Below are 25643 nucleotides of genomic sequence, written 5' to 3'. Positions count from 1 at the left end.
GCAATTATTTTGTACATCTTTTTCAAATGCATCACATCCTTTTCTACCTTAAGAGTCTATAAATTTGGGGTCATTAATATGAATGTTGGTTTATATACTATGATGTAGTATAGTTAAGGAGACTTTGAGGTAGGTAGGGGATCTACTGGAATGTTTTAGGGATTATTTTTTCATATTTGCATGGTAGTTTTTTCCTTTTGATTTTTTTAAAGACAAGGTCTTGCTATGTAGCTCAGGCTGGCCTCGAATTTACCTGCATCTGCCTCTTGAGTGCTGGGATTACAGGTTTGCATCACCATTCCTGGTTAGTCTTTGTTTTCCTTGCTGTTCTTGCTTTACTTTAGACAATTTTTTAAAAATCCCCTTTGACCTATTAATATGTGGCTTTGAATATGTTGCAGATTTTGGAAAACATTAACCACTTTTATTAGAATTATATATAATTTAAAAGAAATTAGCCTGAATTAAGGAATGAGTTGATAAATATACATTGCTATAATTTCTCCCAAGTAGCCAATGGTGTTTTTTTTTTTTTTTAAGAATCCTAATATTCTGTTACCTTTGGTAAAGTTTGCACTTCACTGTAGCTGAGAAGCTTAACAAAGTCTAACTTGCACAGTGATAGTATTCCATCAGTGTTATCACTCACCAGAGTGCAGGTAGAACACCATCATCCATATATTTCCAGTATAAAAAAGTGAGCTTGGTTACTTATGGAGGTCAGGGACCTGCCACTTTTCCCTGTCCAGCAAGCCCATTCAAACCCAAAGGTGGGTCTGGAAGATTTTCAGCATCTTATCACTTACAGAAACCAAGGTGGCAAAGTGAGGCAGAAAAATGGGAGGGGGAAGGAGAGCAGATTTTTCCAATGCATTCCTGGTGTAAAAGTGGAAATGAAAATTTGTGGTTACAACTTCCAGCTGATAGCAGTTTATTCAGGAGTATTATCTATAATCCCAAGTTCTCTATCATTTGTTCATGTGTTCTGTGTATTGGGGCACCAAAGAAATATAGTTTCTGATCCTTCTTATCTATTCAGTTAATGTGATTGGGGTGAATATCTGGACATATGATTTGTTACAGGACAACAAAAGGCATTAGAGTTGTGCATGTAGAGGATTTATTTTCTCCTTGGCATACATTTCTCCTTCCCCTGACTTGGTCACTGTCTTGCTCTCGGGGAGCAAAGTGAAGGTGAAACTGTGGATAAAGTATTCCTAATGCCACTCAACTACTGTAGATGACTTGGATGTTTTGTTGAAATTTGAATCTCGAGTGACCAGGTGACTGCAACCGTTGGAGTGGTGTAATTGCAGCAGTAAAACTCAGAAGGAAAAAAATCCATTTTGTTATCTAGACTCAGGAAGTGCCTGATTCCTGCCTTCTGCCAGGGCTGTTTGAGAGAGAATACCTCATTCCATTCTAGAAGTTCATTTTCTGCTTTAATATGTATAACCAGAAGTTCTTATCCAGTAAGTCTTCATATTTTGAGTTTCACAGGAAGAGCAAACATAAACAGACATTTAAAATATTATTTAATTTTTAAATATATTGAACTAGAAGATAAATTTTCTTAAATCTGAACTTTAAAGCTTCTGAGTAAAGACAATTTCTAAACTTAAGGATACTCTGCCTATCCTTTACTGGTCATGTGCTTCTTGCCAAGTACCATGCTAATTTTTTTAAAAGAATATGGATTGAAAAAAGAAAGAATATGGATTGGGGGTATATGTACAGTTAATTATTTAAAAATGTATATGTATAATAGTAGTTGGCATTTTAGTGACATGGCAAGCAATAATTAGTTTCTTTATTTATGAAGAAATTAATGCTGAGAATGATTAATTTGGCAAAACCTCATAGCTGGGAATTGGTAAGAGCCAGGATTTGAGCCCAAGTCTGCACTTAACCACAATGCTATATTGCCTCTCATATCAAAATTGATGTAATTTTTTGGACTCAATTATAAGCCAAAGTCAGTTAAGAAATTCAGTATATCCTCTTTTTAAAAACTAGAGCTCTGAGAGAAAAGAAAAATAAATACTAATGAAAATAAACAGCAGATCTACAACACATCTCAAAAGTTAAAATGTCTATAAATAGATCAGTCCTCTAGTCTTTACCTTTACTACATTTGTTTCACATTGTTTTCAAATCAGAGATATTTCATTTAATTGCTGGATGATTGTAAGATTAGTCAGAAGTTTATTTAAAATCTTGTCATTTAAAACTGAGCAGAACAAAGAACAAGGAAAAGTCCTGGCCAGAAGAAATTCAAGAACTGAACTACATAATGAGACCTTGTCTCAAAAACAACAACTATGACAGCAACAACAACAACAACAACAACAACAACAACACAGAAATCCAAGATTAGGATGAATGACAAACCAGGGAGCCAATCAGTTTCCAGAAGACTACATGGGATAAGAATCTCAACAAAAGGAGCTGCAGACAAGAAATCCTCCTTTCCCATCTTTAAATAAATTCTCTTCTTTTATTTAAAAAAAAAATAAAGCTGAGCATGGTAGTGCATGTCTGTAATCCCCGTACTTGGGAGGCTAAGGCAGAAAGATAGAGTGCTGGGCCAGGCTGGGCGATGTAGAGAAGTCAAGGCCAGTCTGGAATACATAGCAAGACTCCGTCTCAAAAAAACCAATAAATTAAAAGAGAAATGAAATTTTAATTAAATGAGAATTTTATTTCTTATGCTGTTAGAATCATATTTCCCTAGTTTCATTGTATAAATGATTACAAATATAAAATGTGTATAATCCAATGTATAACAGGGAAATAGTTGATATTATTCAACTAGAAATCATTAGAGTCTAATACCATGGACTGAATGAAAAGAGGTTTAGGAAAAGAAGTTCCTAAATATATAATAATTGAAAATTTGCTGACATGAGAGAAATTTTTTACATACACACACTATATATATACTGATAAGATATATATATATGTATTTCTTCAAGTATTTAGTGGTCAAAAAGCATGCCATAGTAAACTAACTTTGTACCTAAAGAGCCCCATTATTCAACATTTCCAAGCCAATATTATTTCCAAGATCCTTCATCAGTATTTTCCACATTTAGAATTCCAGTAGTTTTTGAAGTTTGTTCAGATTTTTCTAGGAAATAATCTCCTTATCTCAAAAGAATTAACTTCATTGTTTGAATTAAATATAATTATGTCAAATACATCTATACTTAAGCACTGTTAGAATAGAATACGAAGATGGTGAAATATATGTCATATTATTAAAGATTATGGGTTTCTATAACAACAATAAAAGAAATCCAGCTTCTATAACTCAAAAATTTGAGTGAGAATTTTGAGATCTTGCCTGTAGTGCAAATACAACTAAGTATTTAAAATAAGACTAAAGAATTATAGTAAAGCCACCTAACATAGTGGTCTCCCATGAATGAATACACATGAGAGAAGGCTGTGTTTGGCTTTTCTCCACGAATCCTCCCAAATACAAAGTATAGTTCTTAGAACCACAGTTCTCCAACATGAACAGGCTTGTGTATTCATGGTTCTTTTTCTTAATTCACAATCTACAATCCACGAGGAAGGAACAGAAATGGAAGAAGATTCTGTATCAGTCAGGTCCTCCAGAGTAACAGAGCCAATACATATATTGCATCTTTACAAAGAGGTATATTTTAAGGAAGTGACTCAGGGCATGTGGGGGCTGGCGAATCCAGCATTTGCAGAGCAGACTGGCCAGCCAAAAGCTCAAGCAGGAGTTGTTTCAGTTTTGAGGTAGAAATCTTTCTTTACAAGAAAACCTCAATTTATTTTGATTTTTTGTTTGTTTGTTTGTTTTTAAGGCCTTCAACTGGTTGCATGAGCAACCCACATTAGCAAGAGTACCTGATTTACTTGAAGTCTCCTAACTGTAGATGGTAACTATATCTATAAATGCCTTCACAGGAACACGTTAAGGAACACATTTGATTAACTGGGATTAATTGAGTATCATTTGTCTGTACGTGGTAACCACACTCTGGAAATCGTAACATGTAGCCCAAACTGCCTGAGTGTGGTGGGGGAAAGGAGGCAAAACAGATGTTCTCCTTTCCTGCAGATGTGTCTGACATGTCTTCCACAGTGCTTGTGCAGCTGTTGATGGTGAGCACAGTGGAAGCTATGTTGTACAAAATCTAGAAAATGTGTTAACCACTTCTGGGAAGCCTGGATGTAAGAGGTCAATATTGAGATGATTCTGTGGTAGGTTTTGACGAATATCTCTTTTGGAGTTAGGGTGAAGGGCATCGTTTTTTGATGAAGATGATGCCCTTGATTTCCCTTTGCTAATGACAGTCTAGAGTTTCACTTTGACATGTCACATGTGAAAGCTACTTAGTCCTCCTCCCTTACCTTGGCTCAGATTTACCATCTTAATTAATAAATTAATAGTACCAAACCAGCAGACTGTCTTAAGGCTCGTGGGAGATTTGGAGTTTCCAAATCTCTCTTGCCTTTAAAACCTCTAAGACATTTCTTCTTCTTAATGCTTTATGCCCAAAACTTGTGAATTTGTAGGACACAGAACAAGAACAGTAATGGGAAGATTGAGTCTGGATAAATATAAAATTATTTACTATTTAAAAGTTTTGAAGGTATAATCCAAAAATAGAGGTCATGAAAATTTTCAAGGACATTGCAATGTTATGAGACAAACTTAGATTCCTATTTTTTTTTTTTTTCTTTTGGTACCAGGGATCAAACTTGGGACCTTGTGCTTGTGAGGCAGGTGGCGGAACCACTGAGCTAAATCCCCAACTCTTAGATTCCTATTTTGTGTGACAGTCCAGTTAAACCCCTAAGAGGAGCAGGGATAAAAAATATGATAAGAAGGTGAAATTTTGTTTCCAATTTTATCTTCAGAGGTATGAGTAGTTAATGAAATACTGTAGAAATTATTTTCCTTGTGTCCTTCTAATAAAATATGACTAATGGGAAAAAAATCTAGCATATAACACATTATGAAAATAGTTACAAAATAAGCACAGACTTTCCTTCATTTCAAAGTAATTCCAGCCAAGAACTGAAATTGCTAACAAACCATGGAGTTATTACCAGTCAGTCCAGGCAGGGTTTTTTTCTTTTCTTTTTTTCTTCAGTAATGGAAATTGAACCCAGAGCCTCATTCATGGTGGGAAAGTGCTCTTTCATTGAGCTTCATCCCCAGATCTAGAGGCAAAATATTTACTAAAGCAAAAATCCCCCAATTTGGCACTGACTGAAAATACTGCAGAAAGATTGACCAGTATTTGCCCCAAGCAGTTGCTAAGATCAGGTAGCAATTGTTCAAAAAACAAAAACTTTACAACTTTTTAGAACCTATTTGTTCCTGGTATACAATACTAGCAAAGTTTATAGTTTCAAAGAAAAGGATTTTGATTTACTCATATTGTGTCAGGATCAGCATTTAGCAAATTAACTTAGAAAATACCCATGGTTAAAAAATAATCCAAACCAAATAATCCAGGGTGAGAGTGGAGGGGATGGAGTTTGCATGAATCTTTTGAAAAAACAAAAAGTTAAAAGATGCTGCCACTGAAAATTACTGGACAGTTTTAATAATTGTTTACTTCCCAGGTAAGGCCAACTGAGGAGCAATGTGATGGTGCTATTTGGGATTGCTGGGGTTGGACTGGGCTTCCATAGGTTCGATCCTTGACTTCTCTGAACCACAAAGAAAAATGTTGTCTTTGCTCCAAAGAGAGTGTGCATAGAATCTCATCAGAACCATCTGATATTTTTTGAAGCAGATAAAACTGCTGAGTTATATTTTTTATAGCTATGAGCTAGATAATAACTTCTCCAATTGTATTCCCTGATAAAAACAGAAGAATTAGCCTCTCTACTTCTTCTATATTACCTTGTTAATGCTATTTTGTATGAAATAAAGACCTCAAAGCAATTTTGGCATATTTTACTATGAGAAGAAAAAAATGTGTATTTTTTTCCTTCTGTGTTTCTAAGGCTACAGAATCAGAGGGTCCAAAGCTCATTTTCTTAGAACTTGATGGTACACTTTTTATGCCAGGATAATTGCTTTGGTTCCAAAAGGAGGTCATGCCTTCTGGCATGGTTAAATGTCATATTCTGGGTCATACTGTTGCTAATTTATTCTTAACACACTAATAAAGTTTTCTGCTTCGGAGTTTCTGTAACATTTCTGATTGAGCCAATAGACCAGTGCTTTATCCTTTGAGTTTGAGTGTAATTAGTCTGATGCTTTCCCACATTTCTGCCAACTGACTGAATTTAATAAAATCCTTTTCTGCTGTCTTAGTCTGTTCAAGCTGCTATAATAAACTATCAGAGACTGGGTGGCTTAAACAGCAAACATTTATTTTTCACAGTTTTGGAGACTAGGAAGTCTAAGATCAAGGTACCAGAAAATCCTTGTGTGGTGAGGCCCTACTTCTGGTTTACAGATAGCTATTTCCTCACATGGTGGGAAGGAGAGGACGCAGGTTCTTTCAGCTGTTCTTATAAAGGCCCTAATTCCATTCACGAAAGCTGGCTGTAATAATCTAATTATCTTCTAAAGACTCCACTTTCTGATACTATCACATCAGTGTTGGGATTTCATTGTATGAATTTGGGAGAAACACATTCAGTTCCTCACATCTGCCATTGAGATACTTTGGGAAGAAAAACTTCAAATGTTTAAGACCAAGCTAGCCCACTTCCTCCCCCTACCCACGTGGGAACTCTTGAGTTGCTTCACTGGACTCTCCCCTAATTGACTCCTTATTTTTGATTACTGATGCCATTACTTAAAACAGATGTAGGAAAAAAAAAAAAGATGTAGAACTCAAAGGACAAAAAATCTACTGAAAAACTTACTGCTGATTCAGTTTAACAGAAGTTGTTTTGTGGCTTGTGATGTCAGTGTCCAATTATTATAGCCCAGCTTTTCTGTATTTGTTTAAGTACAAGGAGAATTGTGTGAAGAAGCAGTGACCAAATATCTTGCAAATGTGTATAAGAAAGCTCAAGAGGCAGGAAGCTAAATGTTGAGAGTAGTGGGAAAATGAAGAGAGACATGTTACCATCATTTGTTGATTCTCCTAGTTTTTCAAGTTCTCAGTGGAACCAAGATGGCAGTCATTCTATAATAAACAAATGATTTCATGGTAAAGCAGTTAAAATTTGCAAAAAAAAAAAAAAAAAAATTCAAGAAACTTTCCAGAAACATTGGTTTGTGTTTCCCTGGATGCTTAGTATCCAGGTAAAACTACATGCTGAGAATAAATTCTGAACCACTACAAAAAAATGCATTCATCTTACTTTCTAGTTCCCATGTTAGTGTTCAAAATGCTTGATTTTGGGGAAAATACATCTATTGCTTATGTTGGCCCTGCTCTCTGGCCACATAAATTTTTGCTAATCCAGTGAAATTATTTCTAAGATTGCTGTAATAAACATGCCCACCATGAAACTAATGTTTTCAAGTTAATATTTTCAGCAATTTCTCTCCCCTGGCCCACCCTCCCCAGCATTGAGGATGGCAGGCATGGCCTGATGTTAGGCAAGTGCTCTTCCACTGACCTGTAATCCCCAACACATTTTGGAAAGAATTGTTAGATTTTAATACAGGGTCTCGTTAACTTCTCCAGGCAGACCTCTAATTTGTGATCCTCCTGCCTCAGCCTCCCAGATAGCTAGGATTACAGACCTGCACTACCATTCTTTGGATTTTCTACAATTTGAGGTGAATTCACTGGAATATACATATAGATATAGACATAGATATGTATAAATATGAGAGATACATAGGAAGTAGGGAGAAGTTAAAATACTTCCCCAAATTACATTTTCCTTTGTTTCAAAAATGTTTTAATATATATGCTAATTTGTTTCATTTATACTCCTAGTTTATCTTAGTTGTTGAAGAGAAAGATTTGTGAATATTTTTGTAAGAAAAGTCTTTTTGGTTTAGGTCTTATACTCTGAGTAACTATTTGAAGATAATGATACAGTGTATTAACTGTTATTTTCATATTATTTTGTTATGAATTTTTGTTTTATCTTTTCATTAAATAAGAAAAGAATGGGGCCGGGGATTTAGCTCAGTGGTGCTGCCGCCTGCCTCACAAGCGCAAGGTCCTGAGTAGAAAAGAGAAGAATGATTTTGTTATACCAAATGGGGTTTTCAATTTTTTTCACATAATAATTGATCGGGATTTTAATCGGAGAAGTCTGGAAAAATATTTCCAAGGTGGAAAAGGCCCTAAAAGCAAGAAGGTAAATAGAATGTAAGATGCTTGTGAATGTCTCTGTCTTGCCCACTTTGGGCTCCTAGAATGTATATATGTACCATAGATTGCTTGGCTTATCCAACATACCTTTCCTTCTCCCAGTTTAGGAGGCTGGAAATCTGACATCCGGGGGCCACATGGTCTGGTTCTGGTGAAGCCCTCCTCCCGGTTTTCTCACTGGTGGGGGAGGAGTGAGAAGGGGTGAGGAAGTTCTTTCTGAAGAGGGGTGAGGAAGTCCTTCTGAAGCCACAATCCTGTTCCTGAGGGCTCTACCTGCCTCATGTAATCATCCCTGAAGTCCCCACTTCCAGATACCACCATATGGAAGATAACCCATCAATATTTTGATTTTGGGGAGACAAAAATGTTCAGTCCACAGCAAGCTTGGTAAACTACTTAGGTAAACTCTGTGTGTCTTCTACATGAGCTAAGCTCTGCACATAATGGTGAGCCAGAACATACTCAGATAGGAACCTTTTGTCAGTTCCTCTCTATGGAGGGAAACAAACTAATCATATCACAGAAATAAAAGTAAAATCATCACGCCATTAAAAAGAACAAAGTTAGAGAAACATGAGTATTTGAACTACAAATGCTGCGAGACCTATGATGAAATTATGCTCTGATAAACCCTTTTAAATTTTAAATTAAAATTAAAATATCCTAATTCAATGATGCATTTCATACACCTGACCTACTGATTTTTCACCTTAGGTTAGCTACAGAGTGCATGGCAGCATGCCGTGGTTTACCCTCGTGGCATAGCTGATGGGATCTGGGGCTCACTGCAGTCCAGCAACACCAGAGTATTGTATGTAGTACTCATATTTAATTGGTTTTGGGAGGCAAAATGAGTACCAAAAACGATGAGTACCAAGCAAATATTTCTGGCTGGAAAGGATAATGAGTCACAAAGCAATTTACATCAGCAAGTTCTAGCTTGCAGGTGGAGTAACAAACAGAAAAATACCAGGATAAAATTTCCTCATCAGAATGCCTGGAGTACCAGTTTTGACCAGTTTCAAAGCAATGGAGTACCAAGGTAAAGGTGTACTATATATTGCTAGCCTGGGAAAAGATCAAAATTCAACTGAAAATATACTTTCTGTTGAATGCAAATCATTTTTTCATTACCATAAAGCCAAAAACTTAAAAGTTGATCCATCCTATGTCACGACTGTCTGCATTTGGGGCTGTAAAGGAAGTCTTTTCTGTGGAAATTACTAATGAGAACAGATCCAATAAGAATTAAATAGCTGAAAAGAGAGCATAGTGTTCCATGTAGCAGAAACTGTGTATGAATATTGTTGAATTCTCACAAATAAACTTTTACAACCTGCGAGAGTCTGAAGAAATTCTTTTCAGTTCATATTCTCAATAAATCATGAGATAGCTGAAAGAGTATATTGATTTGTAGGAGCTTAAACTGGGCTATAGTGGGACAGTGGTTTTATTGTGCACTGAGACAATGGACTAGGATAGGGAAATGTAGACAGGTGGATTCAAGAACCATAGTTAGATTTCGGACCGTGAAGTGCTGGGCCTTGTGCTGTACAGGGTCCCCAAATCATGACTATACTAATTACATTTATAAAGGATCGTAAAACCATAGACACTGCTGTCCCAGACGATTCACCCTGTGTCTGACCCTCATCAGGCCCTGGAGAAATTCTTTTTCATATCTTTTAAACTTCCTCCTACAAAGAAAGGCAATTGCATTCAAATGCCATGAGATATTGTGGGTTATGTTACTTCCAACATGAGAACAGGAGAGTGCTTGAGTCCAGGGAGGATTTGAATTGCAGAAGCATTTAGGTAAAGAAAAGATAAATTAATTAACCTGTCATCATCTCATAGCATGAATGAGAGGTATTTGTATAATGAAGTTCCATTTCCCACTGGTGCTAAGCATCTATCTTCTTGTTTCTCTTGGTTCAAACCAATTCATGGTTCTGTAATCACTCCAGACATGCTCATTATTTGCAATTGTTGCATTTAGTGGCTGAGGGAAATTTTGCAATAATAAATTTGTATATGTCTGTGTCTAGTTGTAATATGCTTAAAGTGTGATAATGGTTCTTAATATTGGCAACCAGATGGACACTGAATACTAGAAATGCAAATAATTTATGTTGTAAAAATTTTTAATGGATTAATTACATTTTCAAAAACTAAAAATTTCAAGATTGCTTAACTTTGCTTTATACTTTGATATGCATTAGTTTATATTTTACATATCAACTTTAATAATTTCATGTATTTTAGAAGAGTAATACATAAAAAGTTTTTTCATTTCTGATTTAAATTTATTTCCACTTTTATTCAAATATATTCAAATTTTATACCCTTTTATGAGTGCTTTTTTTTTTTTTTGGAGGGGGGGTACCGGGGATCGAACTCGAATTCTTCACTTGCAAGGCAGGTGGCAGAACCACTGAGCCAAATCCCCGGCCCCCTGAGTGCTTTTTTTTTTTTATAGAATCCATTGCTACATTTTACTATTGAATTTTTCACATCATTGAGAATGAGGATCAGTGAAGAAATAGAGAACTGGGATAAAAATATCTAATTTCAAAGTAGAATTTAGAAGAGAAAAAAAATCTGTATGTAAAAAAATAGAAAAGTTTCCAAATTTTCAAGTTTATTTTAAATTCAAAATAAATTAAAAAAAAAATTCTTTTATTGGTACATTTTAGGTACACAACACAATTACATTTCTCATTGGGAATTGTACCTTTACATAAGGCATCTTGGTTCTTATTTTCAAAATAAATTTTCTGTTTAAACACATGGAAACAATGAAAGTGAGCAGACATCCACTGAGCATGACCCTCATAGGATTTGCAAACAAGAGATAATGACTTCTTGTTTAATAAAGATTTAAGTACTGGTGGAAAAGCAGTGCAAATTAATAGAACTATTATTCTTATTAAATCCACAGCTTATATAAGTCAGCCAAAGAGTCTTTGCAACTTTATATGCTCTATTAAATCAAAAAGTTTAATTACTAGTTCTTAGAATGAGAGAATTGACTTTATATCAATTTCATAACCCAGATCGACCAAAGAAACTCTAACCTACTTGTTAGATTCTATCTTCAAGACTAATGTCTTTAAAATCAGCAAATTGGGGAAGAAATCCACTGGAACACTTGATGTTTAATGATTCTGGAAACAGAGATACCAAACCCTTCTGACGGTATAAAAATGTTGCTAGTAAAACACATTTCAATTCAAATTAATGATTATACTTTTCTATTTTAGGAAAATGACAGAATTCCTTACTCCCTACCCCCCAACTCCCCTCCCCCTCCCCTCCCCCCCCATCGCCCTCCTCCCTGCCCTCCTGGTCCCTCTCTCACCTGTCCCCCTCCCCCAAGCTGGGCATTGAAACTGGGGTCAGGGGGCCATTTGCTAAAGAGAATACTAGGGATAGAAGGGAACAGATGCTGTTCATCAAGGCAAAGGGACAAAGCCCTGAAGGGGTTTCAGAGACCCTCGGGGCAGCTCCTCCCATCACAGACGAGAGCAGATCCTCCAGGGCAAGGGTTTCCAGGTGTGGAGAAGCCTTGCTGGACCTCAGCATTCACTGCCCTGGGACTTTTCCTGGATTCCAACACAGGGCCCCACTGTAGCTCACACAGACCTAGGTTCAGCTCCAGCTGCCATGTGAGAGAGCACAGGCATTGAGCCTCGGCAGCATCCAGATGGTGCTAATTCTGCAGACACACCCTACATGGACAATTGTGGGCCCATGGTGGTCTCCACTCAAATTTCTGAGGATGTCTTGGACAGCTTGGGGGACCAAGCAGAAGCTTGTAATGGGTCAGAGCCACTGCTGAGAGCCCCTCCTAGAGCAGTGTGTAGTGGAACTGTGGGTTGGGAGCTGCCACATGCAACTCCAGCCTGGATGTGCTGCAGGCCTAAACTGCGGTCTGTGAGAGCTGCTATGTGGCATGTGCCTAGCAAAGCCACAGGGGCTGCCTGGGGACTTGAGGGCCCAGCCCCTCCCCCAGTGTACCTGGATGATGGGACATGGATTTGGAGATTGTTCCTGGAATTTTAAGACTTGACGCAGTTTTCCCTGTTGTGTTTTGGTCTTGGGACCAGTTGTCCCTCTTATCTTTTTCTCCTCTAGAATGGACATGTCCCACCATCGTATTTGGAAATTGATAATTTCTTTTGATTTCACAGGCTCACAGCTGGAGGGAATTTGCCTTGGAATGAATCATGCCTTGAGTCTAATCCATACCTTGTTTATATGAAGCATTGGACTTTTGAGTTGGTGCTGGAATGAGACTCTGGGGCCATTGGCATGGAATGAGTGTTCTTTATATATGAGAAGAACATGAATTTTGGAGGCCAGTAGTGGAATGCTATGGTTTGAATTAAACAAATTAAACATGTTGGAAACTTAATCTTCAGTGCAACATTGTTGAGGTGGGACTTTAAGTGGTGGATAGGTCATGATTAAAGGATTAATGTTTTTTATCATGGGAATTAGTTATAGCAGGACTATATTCCTTGGGAAAGGATGAGTTAGACTCCCTATTTCCCTCTCCTTCTAGTCTCTCATCCTGAGATGCAGTCTAACAAGTTATGACACAGCTAGAAGGCCCCCAGCAGATGCAGCCCCTTGATCTTCGACTTTCTAACCTACAGAATTGTGAACCAAATAAGCTTCTTTTGTTTATAAATCACCCCAGTTTGTGGTACTCTGTTATAGTAGCACAAAACAGACTAAAACAACACACACATGTACACACAAATTCTGCAGAAAAATTGCAGATGTAGTTACTACAACTGAAAAAGGGTCAAATAAATAGCAAATGATTGATAATAGTTAACAAATAAAAGTAAATATCAAATTAGTTCATGATCATACTTTATTTTTTCAGCTTTATTAAGATGTAATTGACAAGTAAAATCAAGTGGCATAATGTTCTTTAAAGAAAGAATATTGTATATCTAATAATCAGCCAAACTTAATGATATTTTTCATGATATAGCAGCAGATGTGTTATGTACATGTACCAGCTCCCCATGATGCATGTCATCATTATGTACTGCAAACATGTATTAATAAAAATAAAACAAAGAGTCAGAATACATTCAACATAAAAAGCACAGTACTTATAGAAGTTAGGGAAAAATATCTAGGATTTATAGAAATGATTTTGAAAGTTGATGAAAAGATGACCAAAAATTTAAGATAGGTCCAAAAAATGAAAAAAATGACTCTAGCAAAAAGTACAAAATGAAATGATTAAGAGATTTAAAAAGTAAGGTGAGGAATAATCTCTAAAATTTAAAAAAAGCAATAATTACTCAGTTCAACTAGATTGTATCAGGAATAAAACTCTTGCAAAATTAATAGCATTTATATTTATGTTGAACTATTAAGAGAGGAAAATAAGAAAGTCAAAATAACTGAGCTTTTCATTGATATCCTCACTTTTGTAAAATGTATAGACTTTTACTGGAGGTGGGAATGAATAAACTTTAATAACAGGTTTTGATTTAAAATATTATTTAGGAAGAGACAGTGATACTTGCGCCAGCATGATTGATAACCACAAAGGTGAACAGGATTTTGATGAAAAGTCAATAAGTGTATGCTATTTATATAGGTTTGAATTTGTTACTGAGAAACAGGACCTCAGTCCTGCTGGGACTGATGACGTCTTTGGAACAATTTAAACATTACATACAATATGTTTAGGATCTGTTAAAATGTGGAGCATCTAAAGAAAACCACAAAATTTGACCTAGTAGCTACTCATGGTTTTAAAATGAGAGTGTTGATCTAATCCTATTAAAGCAATTAGATTTAAACAGAATTCAAAATGTACTGTAGCAGCTAAGAACAGAAATTTCTTAAGTAATGAATTGTGGCTTTGTGTAGAAAATGAAATTAATTTTGAATATTTTTATTCACATATTTACTTGCTATTAATATTACAAAAAACAGAAAAAATAGATCTGTTTGGTTAATTCACTTTGAAAAGGATTTAAACATTTTTAAAACTTAAAGAAGATAATTTATAAAATAGAATAAAACTATATGTGTAGTAAGTATAAAATGAAATCTCCCCCCCCAGAGAAGAAATAAAAATGTTCACATATAAAGGAGAGGACTCATATTGTTAAAATCCCCAAGCTAATTTTTATAAGTCTATTTTCTGACCATTAGAAATCAAGGTATATTCCCAGCCAAAGAAAGATCTGAACAAATTGAACAACATGGTGCTATTTAATTTTTGTAGTACTATACCAGAATTGTACAGAAGACTTGAGATACCCTATATGAACCCAGATACTATCTTAAGAGTGCGCGATAAGCAAAGTATATGATGAAATTAAAATACCTGACAATATTTTTGGAATGATACTTTATCTTGTGAAAATCTGTCCCAATGTTTGAGCATGCTCTGTAAAGTTAGCGTTCACTTCTGAACTAAATATAACTTGGAGAAATTTATTGACAATTCTAGTTGCTGCTATCTCAGCAGAAATATTTCTCTAAATACAATTAATAAAAACTAATAATTTTGACACGGGAAAGGTTGTCTAATTTGGCATTTCCTGTCAGTGAAACCCAAATGATGTGCAAATCTTGAGTAAACAACAGAATTAGTAATTTTGGTAAATCAAAGGTGAGAAAAATATATTTTATGAATAAATATATAGCACATTATGAATTAATAGACATCATTAGTACTCATCCAAATATTACTTACTATCTGTGACCACACTACTCAGAAATAATTCTGATACAGTAATAATTCAGTTGGTTTACTTTGTTAACTTTCAGTCATATAAAACCCATAACTTTATTCATATTTGAAGAATTTTGTTTTTATGAAGTTATTTGTTAGGATGATAGGACATATTTTAGCTTACTGTGTGATTAATTTATAACTTTTAAATATGTGCTTCCATTTGTAGTCTTGCCCCAGGCCTACAAATGTTAAGGGTAGAGCTGGGCAGACAGCTTCCTTCGTGCACATGATGTTCATTTGATAGGGAGCTGTAGAAGTGCTCATTGCTGCTGTTGCTGCCGCCTCCTCCTCCTCCTCCTCCTTTTTTCTTTTTTGATGATACTGGGGATTGAACCTAGAGCTTTCACACTGAGCTACATCCCCAGCCCTCCCCCCCCTTTTTGAAATGGAGTTTTGCAAAGTTACCAAGTTGCCCAGGCTGGTCTTGAACTTGGGATCCTCCTGCTTTAGCCTCCCAGAGTGCTAGAATTACAGGTATGCACCAGCACACCAGGCTTGGACCTGCCTGTTGAAAAGTACCATAGGGGCCCAATGTATGGTCAGCTTCTTGTAGGTTCTTGACAAGTAGGATACGTTGGAGACAGCTTGGAGTTAGGGCATAAAGATAGACGATAAGCAACACTGTGGTCCTTTGAAAAGACTTAGAACAAGCTGTTAAGAATATCAGAGGCCTGAAGATGAGGGGCAGAGGGGAGTGGCACTCTTTCTCAGTATTCTTCACCACTTCTTCTCCCCTCATCCCCTGCTATAACTTGCTGCAGTGAAGACTAATGCAGAAGGTCTGTATGACATGACCTGGGATTAGCTGTAATGCTTACAAAAAACCTCAGTGTACTTCATGTCACCTTAGAATATTCAACTCGTTGTACCATATTGCTTTAATAGGTCAAAGATGAAAGTAATTATAAAACACTTGGTGAAAATAAATCCCAAATGAGTGTGCCATGTTAATATTTCCTATCCCTATGTCGTATTAGAAACTTACTCATGTAGTTATGACCTACTTGCTATATTTTTTAGTTATTAATTACTTTCTTAGAAATGTTTTATATGGATGACTGAAAAATAATCATTTAAATAAATTTGTTTCCATCATAATTATAGTCTTCTTTTCTCAAAGCATAGCACAAAGAAAGGAAGGGAGGGAGGGAGGGAAGGAGTGAGTGGAGGAAGGAAGGAAAGAAAAGGAAAAGAAAAACTAAATAAAAAGAAAAGAAAAGAAAAGTATCTACCTTGGGCAGTTTCATTTGTTTCCTCTCTCTCTCTCCAGGTCTTCTGGTGGTAATTAACAGATGGTCCTCATTGTCTGTTTGCCCAACCAGTAGGCAAACATGTGTTTTATCTTTAGCCTGCTGAAGCAGTTTGTCATCTGAGGCTGTATCTCAGAGTTTGGCAACAGTGTGGAGCTCTATTTACAAAACCACTTCTTCTGCCCACTTGGTAGATTATTTTTCACTCATACTGGTTCAAGCTTCAAGTTCATAAAAATATTTTCCCCCACTTTGTAGTTGAAGTGATCTTGCCCTGCTATTTTTGGCACTAGTCATTTCTAAAACAAAGTAAAAAGTTAATAATGTTTAGAAAGTGTAATAAAAGTTCTTCATTTTGTCCCCCTTCAAGTGGCTGTGTTCTGTATTAGCAAAGGTCACAGAAGAGACAAAATCTACCTTTTTTCATCTATATGATAGAAACTTTTGGTAGTTATACGTTGATGTGTAATAGGTTACTTTGACAGTTAAGGGCTTAAAACAACAGACGTACATTATCTCATAGTTTCTGTGGATCTGAGAGTTGGGAGCAGATTGGCCAGGGGGCTCTGACTCAGGATGTCTCATTGCAGTCACAGTATGTGCTGCAACTCAGTCATCCAAAGGTTGACTAGAGCTCAGGGGAACTGCTTCCAGCATGGCTCATTCCATCTCTCCAGGCCATTTCTTACCACATGGGCATCTGTGCAGGGCTGCTCAAGTCTCCCTATCACATGCCGATGGGCTCTCCCAAGGGTAAGTGACCTAGACTTTCCTGTTGTGTACCGTTCTTTCTACTGTATTTCACTGGTTATACAAATGAATCCTGATACAATGTGCAAGGAGGAATACAGGGTCCCTGGGAACCATCTTGGAGACCAGCTTCCACAGATGGGACTGTGTTCAGATAACTCAGCAATTAGAGTTGAAGCCAAAATGCACCCAGGGGAAGTTGTGTCATTTGAGTTCTTGAATATTCTTTAGTCTTGAGATATATACATTGGCTACTGTTTGGGAGCCAGGAACATAAATTCAAATTCTAGTTTCTGACTTTATCCTTGGAAGAGATTTGATCTAAATATGACTCAGTTTGGTTTTCTTTAAAACAGAGGAATTAATACATACCTGCCTGTGCTTAATAGATTGTGATGCAAGATATAAATCCTAGTTCTAAGTATAATGCCAGACATACAAGACCTAAACAAATGCTACTTTCTTTTTTGTTTCTCAAGACCCTAGAACTATGCCATCAAAGACTACCTTTAACTTTGCCATCCCTCCTGGGTTTGTTCCTTCTGGCTGAGAGTAATCTCTTCTGAAGTGCCAAACAAATATTCACATCTTATTTGTTTATTGTTCTGAATAACTTTAGGTAGCACTTTTCTAAAAGAGTATTTCTTTAAAATACTCACTAGAATTCAGTATTATACTGGAGCTCCTAGCCAGAGAAATTGTGCAAGAGAAAGAAACAAAAGACACCCAAATTGGAAAAGAAGTTGAACTATCCATGTTTGCAGATAACGTGCCCTTATACCTAGAAATCTCTAGAGATGTCACAAAAAAAGAAAAAAAGAAATCTGTTTGAACTAATGAACAAATTCAGAAAAGTTGCAGGATACAAACACACAAAAATCAGCAGTCCTTATAAACACAGTAGCAATAAACTACCTGCAAAAGAAATCAAGAAGCAATCTCATTTATAATGGCTACCAAAAAAAAAAAAAAAGAAACAGAGAAAAGAAAGAAAGAACAACTTAGGAATAAATTTAGCCAAAGAAATGAAAGATCTTTGCACAGATAATTATAAAACACTGATGAAAATGATCCAAAACGACACAAATAAATGGAAAGATGCACTGTGTTCATGGGTTGGAAGAACTAATATTGCTAAAATGTTCATACTACCCAAAGCAATATGTAAATTCATTGCAAAATCTATTAAAATAACAATGACATTTTTCATAAATACAGCAAAAACAATTCTAAAATTTGTCTAAAATCACAAAAGACCCTGAATAACCAAAGCAATCTCAAAAAGATCAAATAGAAGGCATCATATTTCTTGACTTCAAAATATAATACAAAACTATAGTAACCAAAGCCACATGGTACTGGAATGAAAATAGACGCATAATCCAGTGGAATAAAAATAGAGGGTGTGTGTGTGTGTGTGTGTGTGTGTATTTACAGCCAACTGATTTTTGACAAAGGCACCAAGAGCAACATATACTGGGATAAGGACAATTTCTTCTAAACAATGTTGGGAAAACTGGATATCCACATGGAAAACAATGAACCTAAGCCCCTAACTCTTTCCATGTAAAAAGTCAACTCAAAACAGATTGAAGACCTGAAACTAGTAAAAAAAAAAAAAAACCCTGGAAGAAATACTTCAGGTCATTGGCATAGGCAAAGATTTTTTTGATAAATCCATAAAACACAGGCAACAGAAGCAAACACAGACAAAGAGTATTAAATCATATTGAGGAACTTCTGCACTGCAGAGAAAACAATCAACAGAGTGAAGAGACAGCCTCCAGAAAGGGAGAAAATATCTGTAAACTATTCATCTGACAAAGGATTAATATCCAGAATATATAAGGCACTCCAACAAGCGACATCAAATAAATAAATCTGGTTGAAAATGGGCCACTGATTTGAATAGTCATTTCTCAAGACACGTTATATAAATGGCCACAAGTATGTAAAAATTGCTGAATACTGAAGGCATGGTGAGACATCTCACCTCCAGTTAGCTATATTTTTTAAAAGTACTGGAAAAGATTTGGAGAAAAGGGGATTCTTATACACTGTGGAAATTAAATTAGTACAGCCATTGTTGAAAAAAGTGTGCAGTTACTCAAAAAATAAAAATAGACCTACCTATCCAATTGTCCCATCCCTGGGAAATGTTAAAGAGTTACCTATTAGAGCTGAGGATTTAGCTCAGTGGCATCACACCTGCCTGGCAAGCACGAGGTACTGAGTTCAATCCCAGTACAAAAAAGGAAACAAAACCAGTTACCTATTTCCACATGTGCATTGCATCACTATTCACAATAGCCAAGATATGGTATCACTAAAGTATCTATTAATGAGTGAATGGATAAAGAAAATGTGATACAAATAGTATATTATTTAACTATAACAGTGAAATCCTATCATTTGCAGCAATATAGATGGAGTTAGGTGACTTTATGTTAAGCCAGGTACAGAAAGATAAATACCACTTGTTCTCACTCATATTTGAAATCTAAAAAAAGTTGATCTCATAGAAGTAGAAAGTAGAATGGTTTTTTAGGAGGGCCTGGTGGTTTAAAAATACAAAATTTTAGTTGGAGAGGAGGAATAAGTTTGGGAGAGATCTATTGTACAACACGGTGGCTACAGTTAACAATATACTATATTCTTGAAAAATGCCAAGAGAGCAGATGTAAAGTGTTCTCAACACCAAAATGATAGCTGTGTGGTAATGCACATATTAGCTACATTTATTCATTTTATAATGTATATGCACTTTCAAACAATGTGTTATATACAATGAATATATGCACTTGTACTTGTCAATCTGTATTTTTAAAATTTAAGATATTTAAAAAATCATTACAAAAGACATCATAATATGGTACACAGTATCTTATGACAGTGTTTCCCTATGAGAATGATTTTTAACTTAGACAGGCATGGGAGAATATAGCAATATCTTAGAACATCGTCTTCCCCAACTCTCCTGACTCTCAAAACAGAATCTCCACAGAATGAGGCTAGGAATCTGCACTTTTGACAAGGGTTCCTAACATTGTTGTGATTAGGCAGATCTAGGAGACATTACATGCAGTAGGTTTTTACCTCTGGAGAGTAGAATTTGGAGGGTCTGAAAGTGTAATGGGGGGAGTTGGGGCAAGATGCAGGTGAGAAAGATGGTGTTGAGTTTTTATCACCTGGAAATTCTAGCATGGTCACTGATTTAGCATTTCCAGGCGTGAATGTGTGTAGATGTGTGTGTGTACACCTGTGGGTGCTGTATTTGCCATTATTCAGTGTAACTAGTATGTGGATTGCTTGCTGTGTTTGAGAGCTATTACTGTATTGTGGCTTTCCCATCCCTGCACAGCTACTTTGGTATAATGAACTAAGGAAAGCATCTCTCTTCTCCCACTAGCCTTTGACAATATGACTCTACCTGGAACTGAAATGTCTTCTATAGATGGCCATGAAACAGTGAGTTAAAGTCATTAGTTGATAGAGAAGAAGATTTTCAGGTATATTTTTAAGTGAAAAAAGAACAGAAAGATAAAATGCAGGGTGTATAATATTCTACCTTTGTATAAAAAGGGATATGACTCTCTACAGTTGTTTTAGAATTTATCTAAACAAATTCTGGAAGAATATTCAAGAAATTCTTAAAAACGGATTATCTTGAAAAAAGTTGGGAGGACATGGGAACGCCAGCAGAGATGGGAGTGAGACTTGTCATTGTATTCCATGTTTAAAAAGATTATGAAGCAAAATAATTTTTACCTTTTAAAAATGAAAACTAAACATAACAATATATAGGCCAAACCAGACTGTGAGCTGAATTTGGCCCACGAACTGCCATTTGAGAACTCTGTATTATACAAGTCATTATCCTTTATCATTGAAATCTGAATATTGATTCATGAACTCAGTAAACATTTACCAAAGGTCTTCTAAGGTCCCAGTCTACATTTTCAGGTGCCAGAGACATTATCTCTCACCTCAAGGAACCTCCATCCCTACACTCTAGTGATTCTGATTGGTGAATATTTAAATAGAAATGTTTTTATTGCTTTGTCAATTTAAACTAATTAATAAGTTCTCTCAAGGTGCATCACTAGTAAATAGGTAAGACTTGCTTGCAGTTTAGTGATATTTGTTTGTATACACAGTTAATGTTTGAGATCATACAAGTATTGTGTCATGTTTATCCTATTAATTTAGTAAGTGATACTTTGTTCATTATCCCAAGATAAACTTATACCCAAGCCAACTCAAATCATTACAAATTCTAAATGAAATGAGTATGAATTAAATTTAAATATATTTGCAAACCAAATGTCTAAAAGCAAACTGTCTCAATAAAATACAAGAAATTTGAAAAAAGAGGAGGGAAGAGTCAAGAATAAAATAGAAAACCAATCTACCTTCCCTTGCAGAAGAAAAATAGATGTGACATCATCTTTTGAATCTGGTAATCTAATCTTGACACGAATAATCTTATCTCTTCTGGAGGTGTATTTTGGATTTTTTCCCTACCTCTCCCGTATCCCATTAGCTCTGGAAGTGTGCAGTGTATGTAGAAAAGCAATGGCTTCTTTTCTCTGGTTGAATGGAGATCTGTGTCCCCAAGCTTCTGTAAGGGTACCAGTAAAAGTTTAGATTGGCTCAGAATAGAAATACATTTCCTATCATGGTACTGGAAACACATTTCTGGTTTCTGGCTTCTTAAAGATTCTACTGCTTGAAGCCTACTTTGGGGAGAGGTTGTGTAAGAGGGGATGGACCTGATCAAAATATAGTATACGCATGTAGGAAAAGACCATATTGAAACCTAGTATTTAAAATTAATAGGCATAATAAAATATATATATATTTTTAAAAGGAAGTCTACTTTGCTATGACTAATTATTAGGGCAACAGAAGAGTTACTCAAGATAAATATTCATGGTTTTAAACTGACATTAATGTCTTCAGAATGTCTAATTTATCTGTGTGGAGGAATGTTCCTGATCAAAATATAGCCTCAAGGGCTGGGGATTTAGCTCAATGGTTCCACCGCCTGCTTCTCAAGCATAAGGTCCCAAGTTTGATTCCCCGTACAAATAAAAAACCCAAAAAACAAAAAAACAAGAATGTAGCCTCAAGAATCCTAGAGGTTAAATGAGTTTATTTGAGAGGAAGGAAAGTTCATTAACATTTTGTTATGTGTCTGGATAAATAATTTTAAGGCTAGGTCAACAGTTAAAAATCTAATCTACAGCCAGATGCTGTGGCTATAAATTCCCCAGCACTCTGGGAGGCTGAGGCAGGAGGATCAAAAGTTCAAGCACAACCTGGCAACTTAGCACCTTAGCAAGACCCTGTCTCAAAATAAAAACTGAAAAAAGGGCTAGAGAGATAGCAGTGCCAAGACCCTGGGAAAAATCCCCAACACACACACACACCACACAGACAGAAAACATCCGATCTTGATTTCTTGAAGTTGATTTCTTATCTGTTTCAGTTATCTTTTACTACACTCTAAACTACCCTGAAATGCAGTCACTTGAGACAGTTTGTTGCCATTGCTCACGGTTCTGTAGGTGGTATTGAGCTTGGAATTCCTGCTTGGCCTCTTGTATGGTTGCAGGCATATGATAGCTGGGCTCAAGTAATCTGAAGGCTTAACTGGGTTAGGTGTATAAGACGGCTTCACATAGTTGGCTCCTTAACTAGAATGGCTGGAAAAGCCAGGGTCTGGGATTGCCGTCTTTCCTGTTCACATGGCTCTTCACAGGGCTGGCTGGGATTCCTCACAGCACTGCAGTCTAACTACAGAGCAGAGTTCCTACACAGGAGGGTTTTCTCCCAGAGTGAGGGTTCAAGAGACCCTACTGGAAGCTGCAAAGCTTTGTATGACAGCTTTTTTTAGGAGATCGTGCATTATTACTTGTATTGGATTCTATTGTTCAAAAGCTGGTCCAACACAGCCAGCAACTGTAGGTGATCCCAGTGTTCCAAGTTGGAACAGTTTAAGCAACACTAACAGCAAAAGTAAAGTAGCATTAAATGATACTTCAGAGTGTAAGATTAAGGTCTGTGCACTTATGCTGATATAAATAAATGACTGAATAATAAATAAATGAATGAAAATAGACATAGTCCTTGATGAAGAATTAAAATAATGATCTGGATACTCCACTCTCAAGGAAGGAAAACATACGTGCCTATTGCTAAACTGTAGGCTCGTCACTGGACTTCCTTCTGGATAATCCAGTAGGAATGGGAGAAAGAGGAAAACCTCATGTGACCAAGGTCAGTGTCAATGGTGATAAATCATGTGACAGTATGTATCTTGATGCGATGTGATGGAAATGACACTTTGCTTCTGTGGTCTTCCTCCTCAAAACCCATAGCCCTAGTATAAATGTGAGGAAAACATCAGACAACATCAGAGGAACCTCCTACAAAATACTTGACTAGTACTCATTAAAACCATCCAGATCATCAAAAACAAAGTCTGAGAAACAGTCACTGCCAGGAGAAACTAAGGAGACAATGACAAGTAAATGTAGCGTGGGACCCTAGATAGAATCCTGGAATAGAAAAAAATACTAGACAAACACGAAAGAAATCCCAATTGGCTACTGTGGACTTTGGCCAATAATAACTTTAATATATGCTTTCTGGTTAAAACAAATTAAGATGTTAGTTTTATGACAAGTAGAGTGAAGGAGTAAATGGGAACTTTGCTATGGTCTCATTTCTTCTATAAATCTATAACTGTTCTAAAAATAAGGTCTGTTTAAAAAAAAAGTCACAGGGCCAGCCAGATTTGAAGGAAGGGGACTATAGCAAGTGCGACTAGTAAGAGGTGTGGTTCACTGAAGGCGCATCTACACACTCCCGCTGATTTTCTTCTGAAGATCCACCTCTCTATTCCTATTCCCCGTTTACATGGTTGGACCTTCACTCTCTGGCTCCAGAAGTGGAGCCAGTGATTCTGTCTTAACACAACCAGGGCATTTTGTGTAGCTGACCCTTGCCAGAATTGAGGAGTTGTACAGTAATTTCAGGGTGGGCACTGACTTAAGCCAGGGTAATCAGAATAATTCTAAGACCGCTGGAGAAGTTCCACTGGCCTTGAACTTGGGTGTACAAGGAGTGTTTGAAATATATAGTGAATATTTAAATTTAAGAAAAAGTACTACAGTGAAAGATATAGCGCCATCAATCCCCCTCAAAATACCCCTCTTTGCTTCAAAAGCACAAATCCCATTGTTCTTGCCACTGTCTGAAGCAGCTCTGGAAGTTTTCTTTTGTTTGTGTCTTTATAAGGTGTGATTGAAAATATAGTGAATGCTGCCATCCAGGAGAAAGGGAGGCTTGTAAAAACATTATGGTGCGTCCTCATCCACCTTGTTTACAAGGCCTGGCATCGTGTGACTTCTCACTCTTCCACTGAGTCAAAATGACCTTGAAAAGTAAGTGTTTTGAATTGATTCAGGGTATTGGGGCAACCACGACAGTGCAACTAAAGACACGCTTGAAAGAAGACCTCTAAAACTGCTTCAGAAAGTGTCAAGAATGATAGAATAAGTGTGTTCAAAGTGAAGGGGAGTATTGTAAGGGGGATTAACAGCAATGTGCCTTCTACTGTCATAATTTTGAAAAATACTTAAATATTTACTCTATTTGTTGATCACACCTGCTATGCAAAGTAAGAGCTGGTGCCTCTCATCAGCAGAAGGGGAGAACCTGGAGGTTCTAGGAACTTGCAAGTAGCATCTGAAAAAGAAGCCAACAAAATGGGATGGGTGGTAGGGCAGAGCCACCAGATGGGAAAAAAACCAAGCTGTGTGATGTTATGGAGCTCAGAATTCAGCCCTGCTTGGAGGAGGCCTGCCACTGGAATTCCTCAGTTACACTAGTCAATAATCTCTTTTTGAGTTAAGACATTGTCATTTGGTGCCAGGTGCGGTGATGCACGCCTGTGATCCCAGCACTTGGGAGGCTGAGGCAGGAGGATCTCCACGAGTTCAAGGCCAGCCTGGACCACTCTGTGTTCAAGGCCATTCTAAAGTACATGCTGAGACCCTATCTCAAAAAAGAAAACAAACAAAAAAAGAAAACCAAAACAAAATAAAAGACAGTATCATTTGGGACTTTTTGGTCCCTTACAATGGAAAAATATTCCTAAATAATAGAAAACAAGCAATGAATTGACTTCCAGTTTATCTTTGCATTAAATATGATCAGAATATGAATTGATTTGAAGACTGTTGCTTTTCAAAGCTGTTCTATTTATTCCCAAATAATTCAGTATTTATCTAAAGATAAACTTACAAAGAGTAAATTGATGAATATGCTTTAAATATGCTGAGTAGTTAAGTAACACAAAGGAAATCTGTGTGTTTATATTTATTTATTTATTTTTTGGTACCGAACTCAGGACCTTGTGCTTTCGAGGCAGGGCGGCACCACTGAGCTAAATCCCCGGCCCTTTGTGTTTTTATTTTGTAGACTTTTCAGTATATGTGTTATTTTCACCATAAAATGATTTTTTTGGGTTTTTTTGGTACTGGGGATTGAACTCGGGTCCTTGCG

The 25643-nt window shown here is 36.5% G+C and overlaps 1 long non-coding RNA gene across 2 annotated transcripts in view; it reads left to right on the top strand.

Annotated features, from left to right (window-relative positions):
- The window catches only part of LOC110348480 (uncharacterized), a 245519-nt gene that overhangs the window by 1492 nt on the left and 218384 nt on the right, over positions 1 to 25643 (top strand). The window contains exon 2 of one of the 2 annotated variants that reach the window (XR_015438950.1): positions 2239 to 2579. The exons of the other annotated variant lie outside the window; for it this stretch is intronic. This is a non-coding gene — a long non-coding RNA (uncharacterized LOC110348480). Of the gene's footprint in view, positions 1 to 2238; positions 2580 to 25643 lie in introns of those variants that run through there. 2 annotated transcript variants of the gene reach the window in all.

Source organism: Heterocephalus glaber, unplaced genomic scaffold (assembly GCF_053883595.1).
Source record: "Heterocephalus glaber isolate CG9 unplaced genomic scaffold, H.glaber_assembly_v1.0 deba00001465, whole genome shotgun sequence".
Taxonomy (NCBI): Eukaryota; Metazoa; Chordata; class Mammalia; order Rodentia; family Bathyergidae; genus Heterocephalus; species Heterocephalus glaber.
Note: the sequence above shows the minus strand (reverse complement) of the source record. Positions and strands in the feature narration are given on the sequence as shown.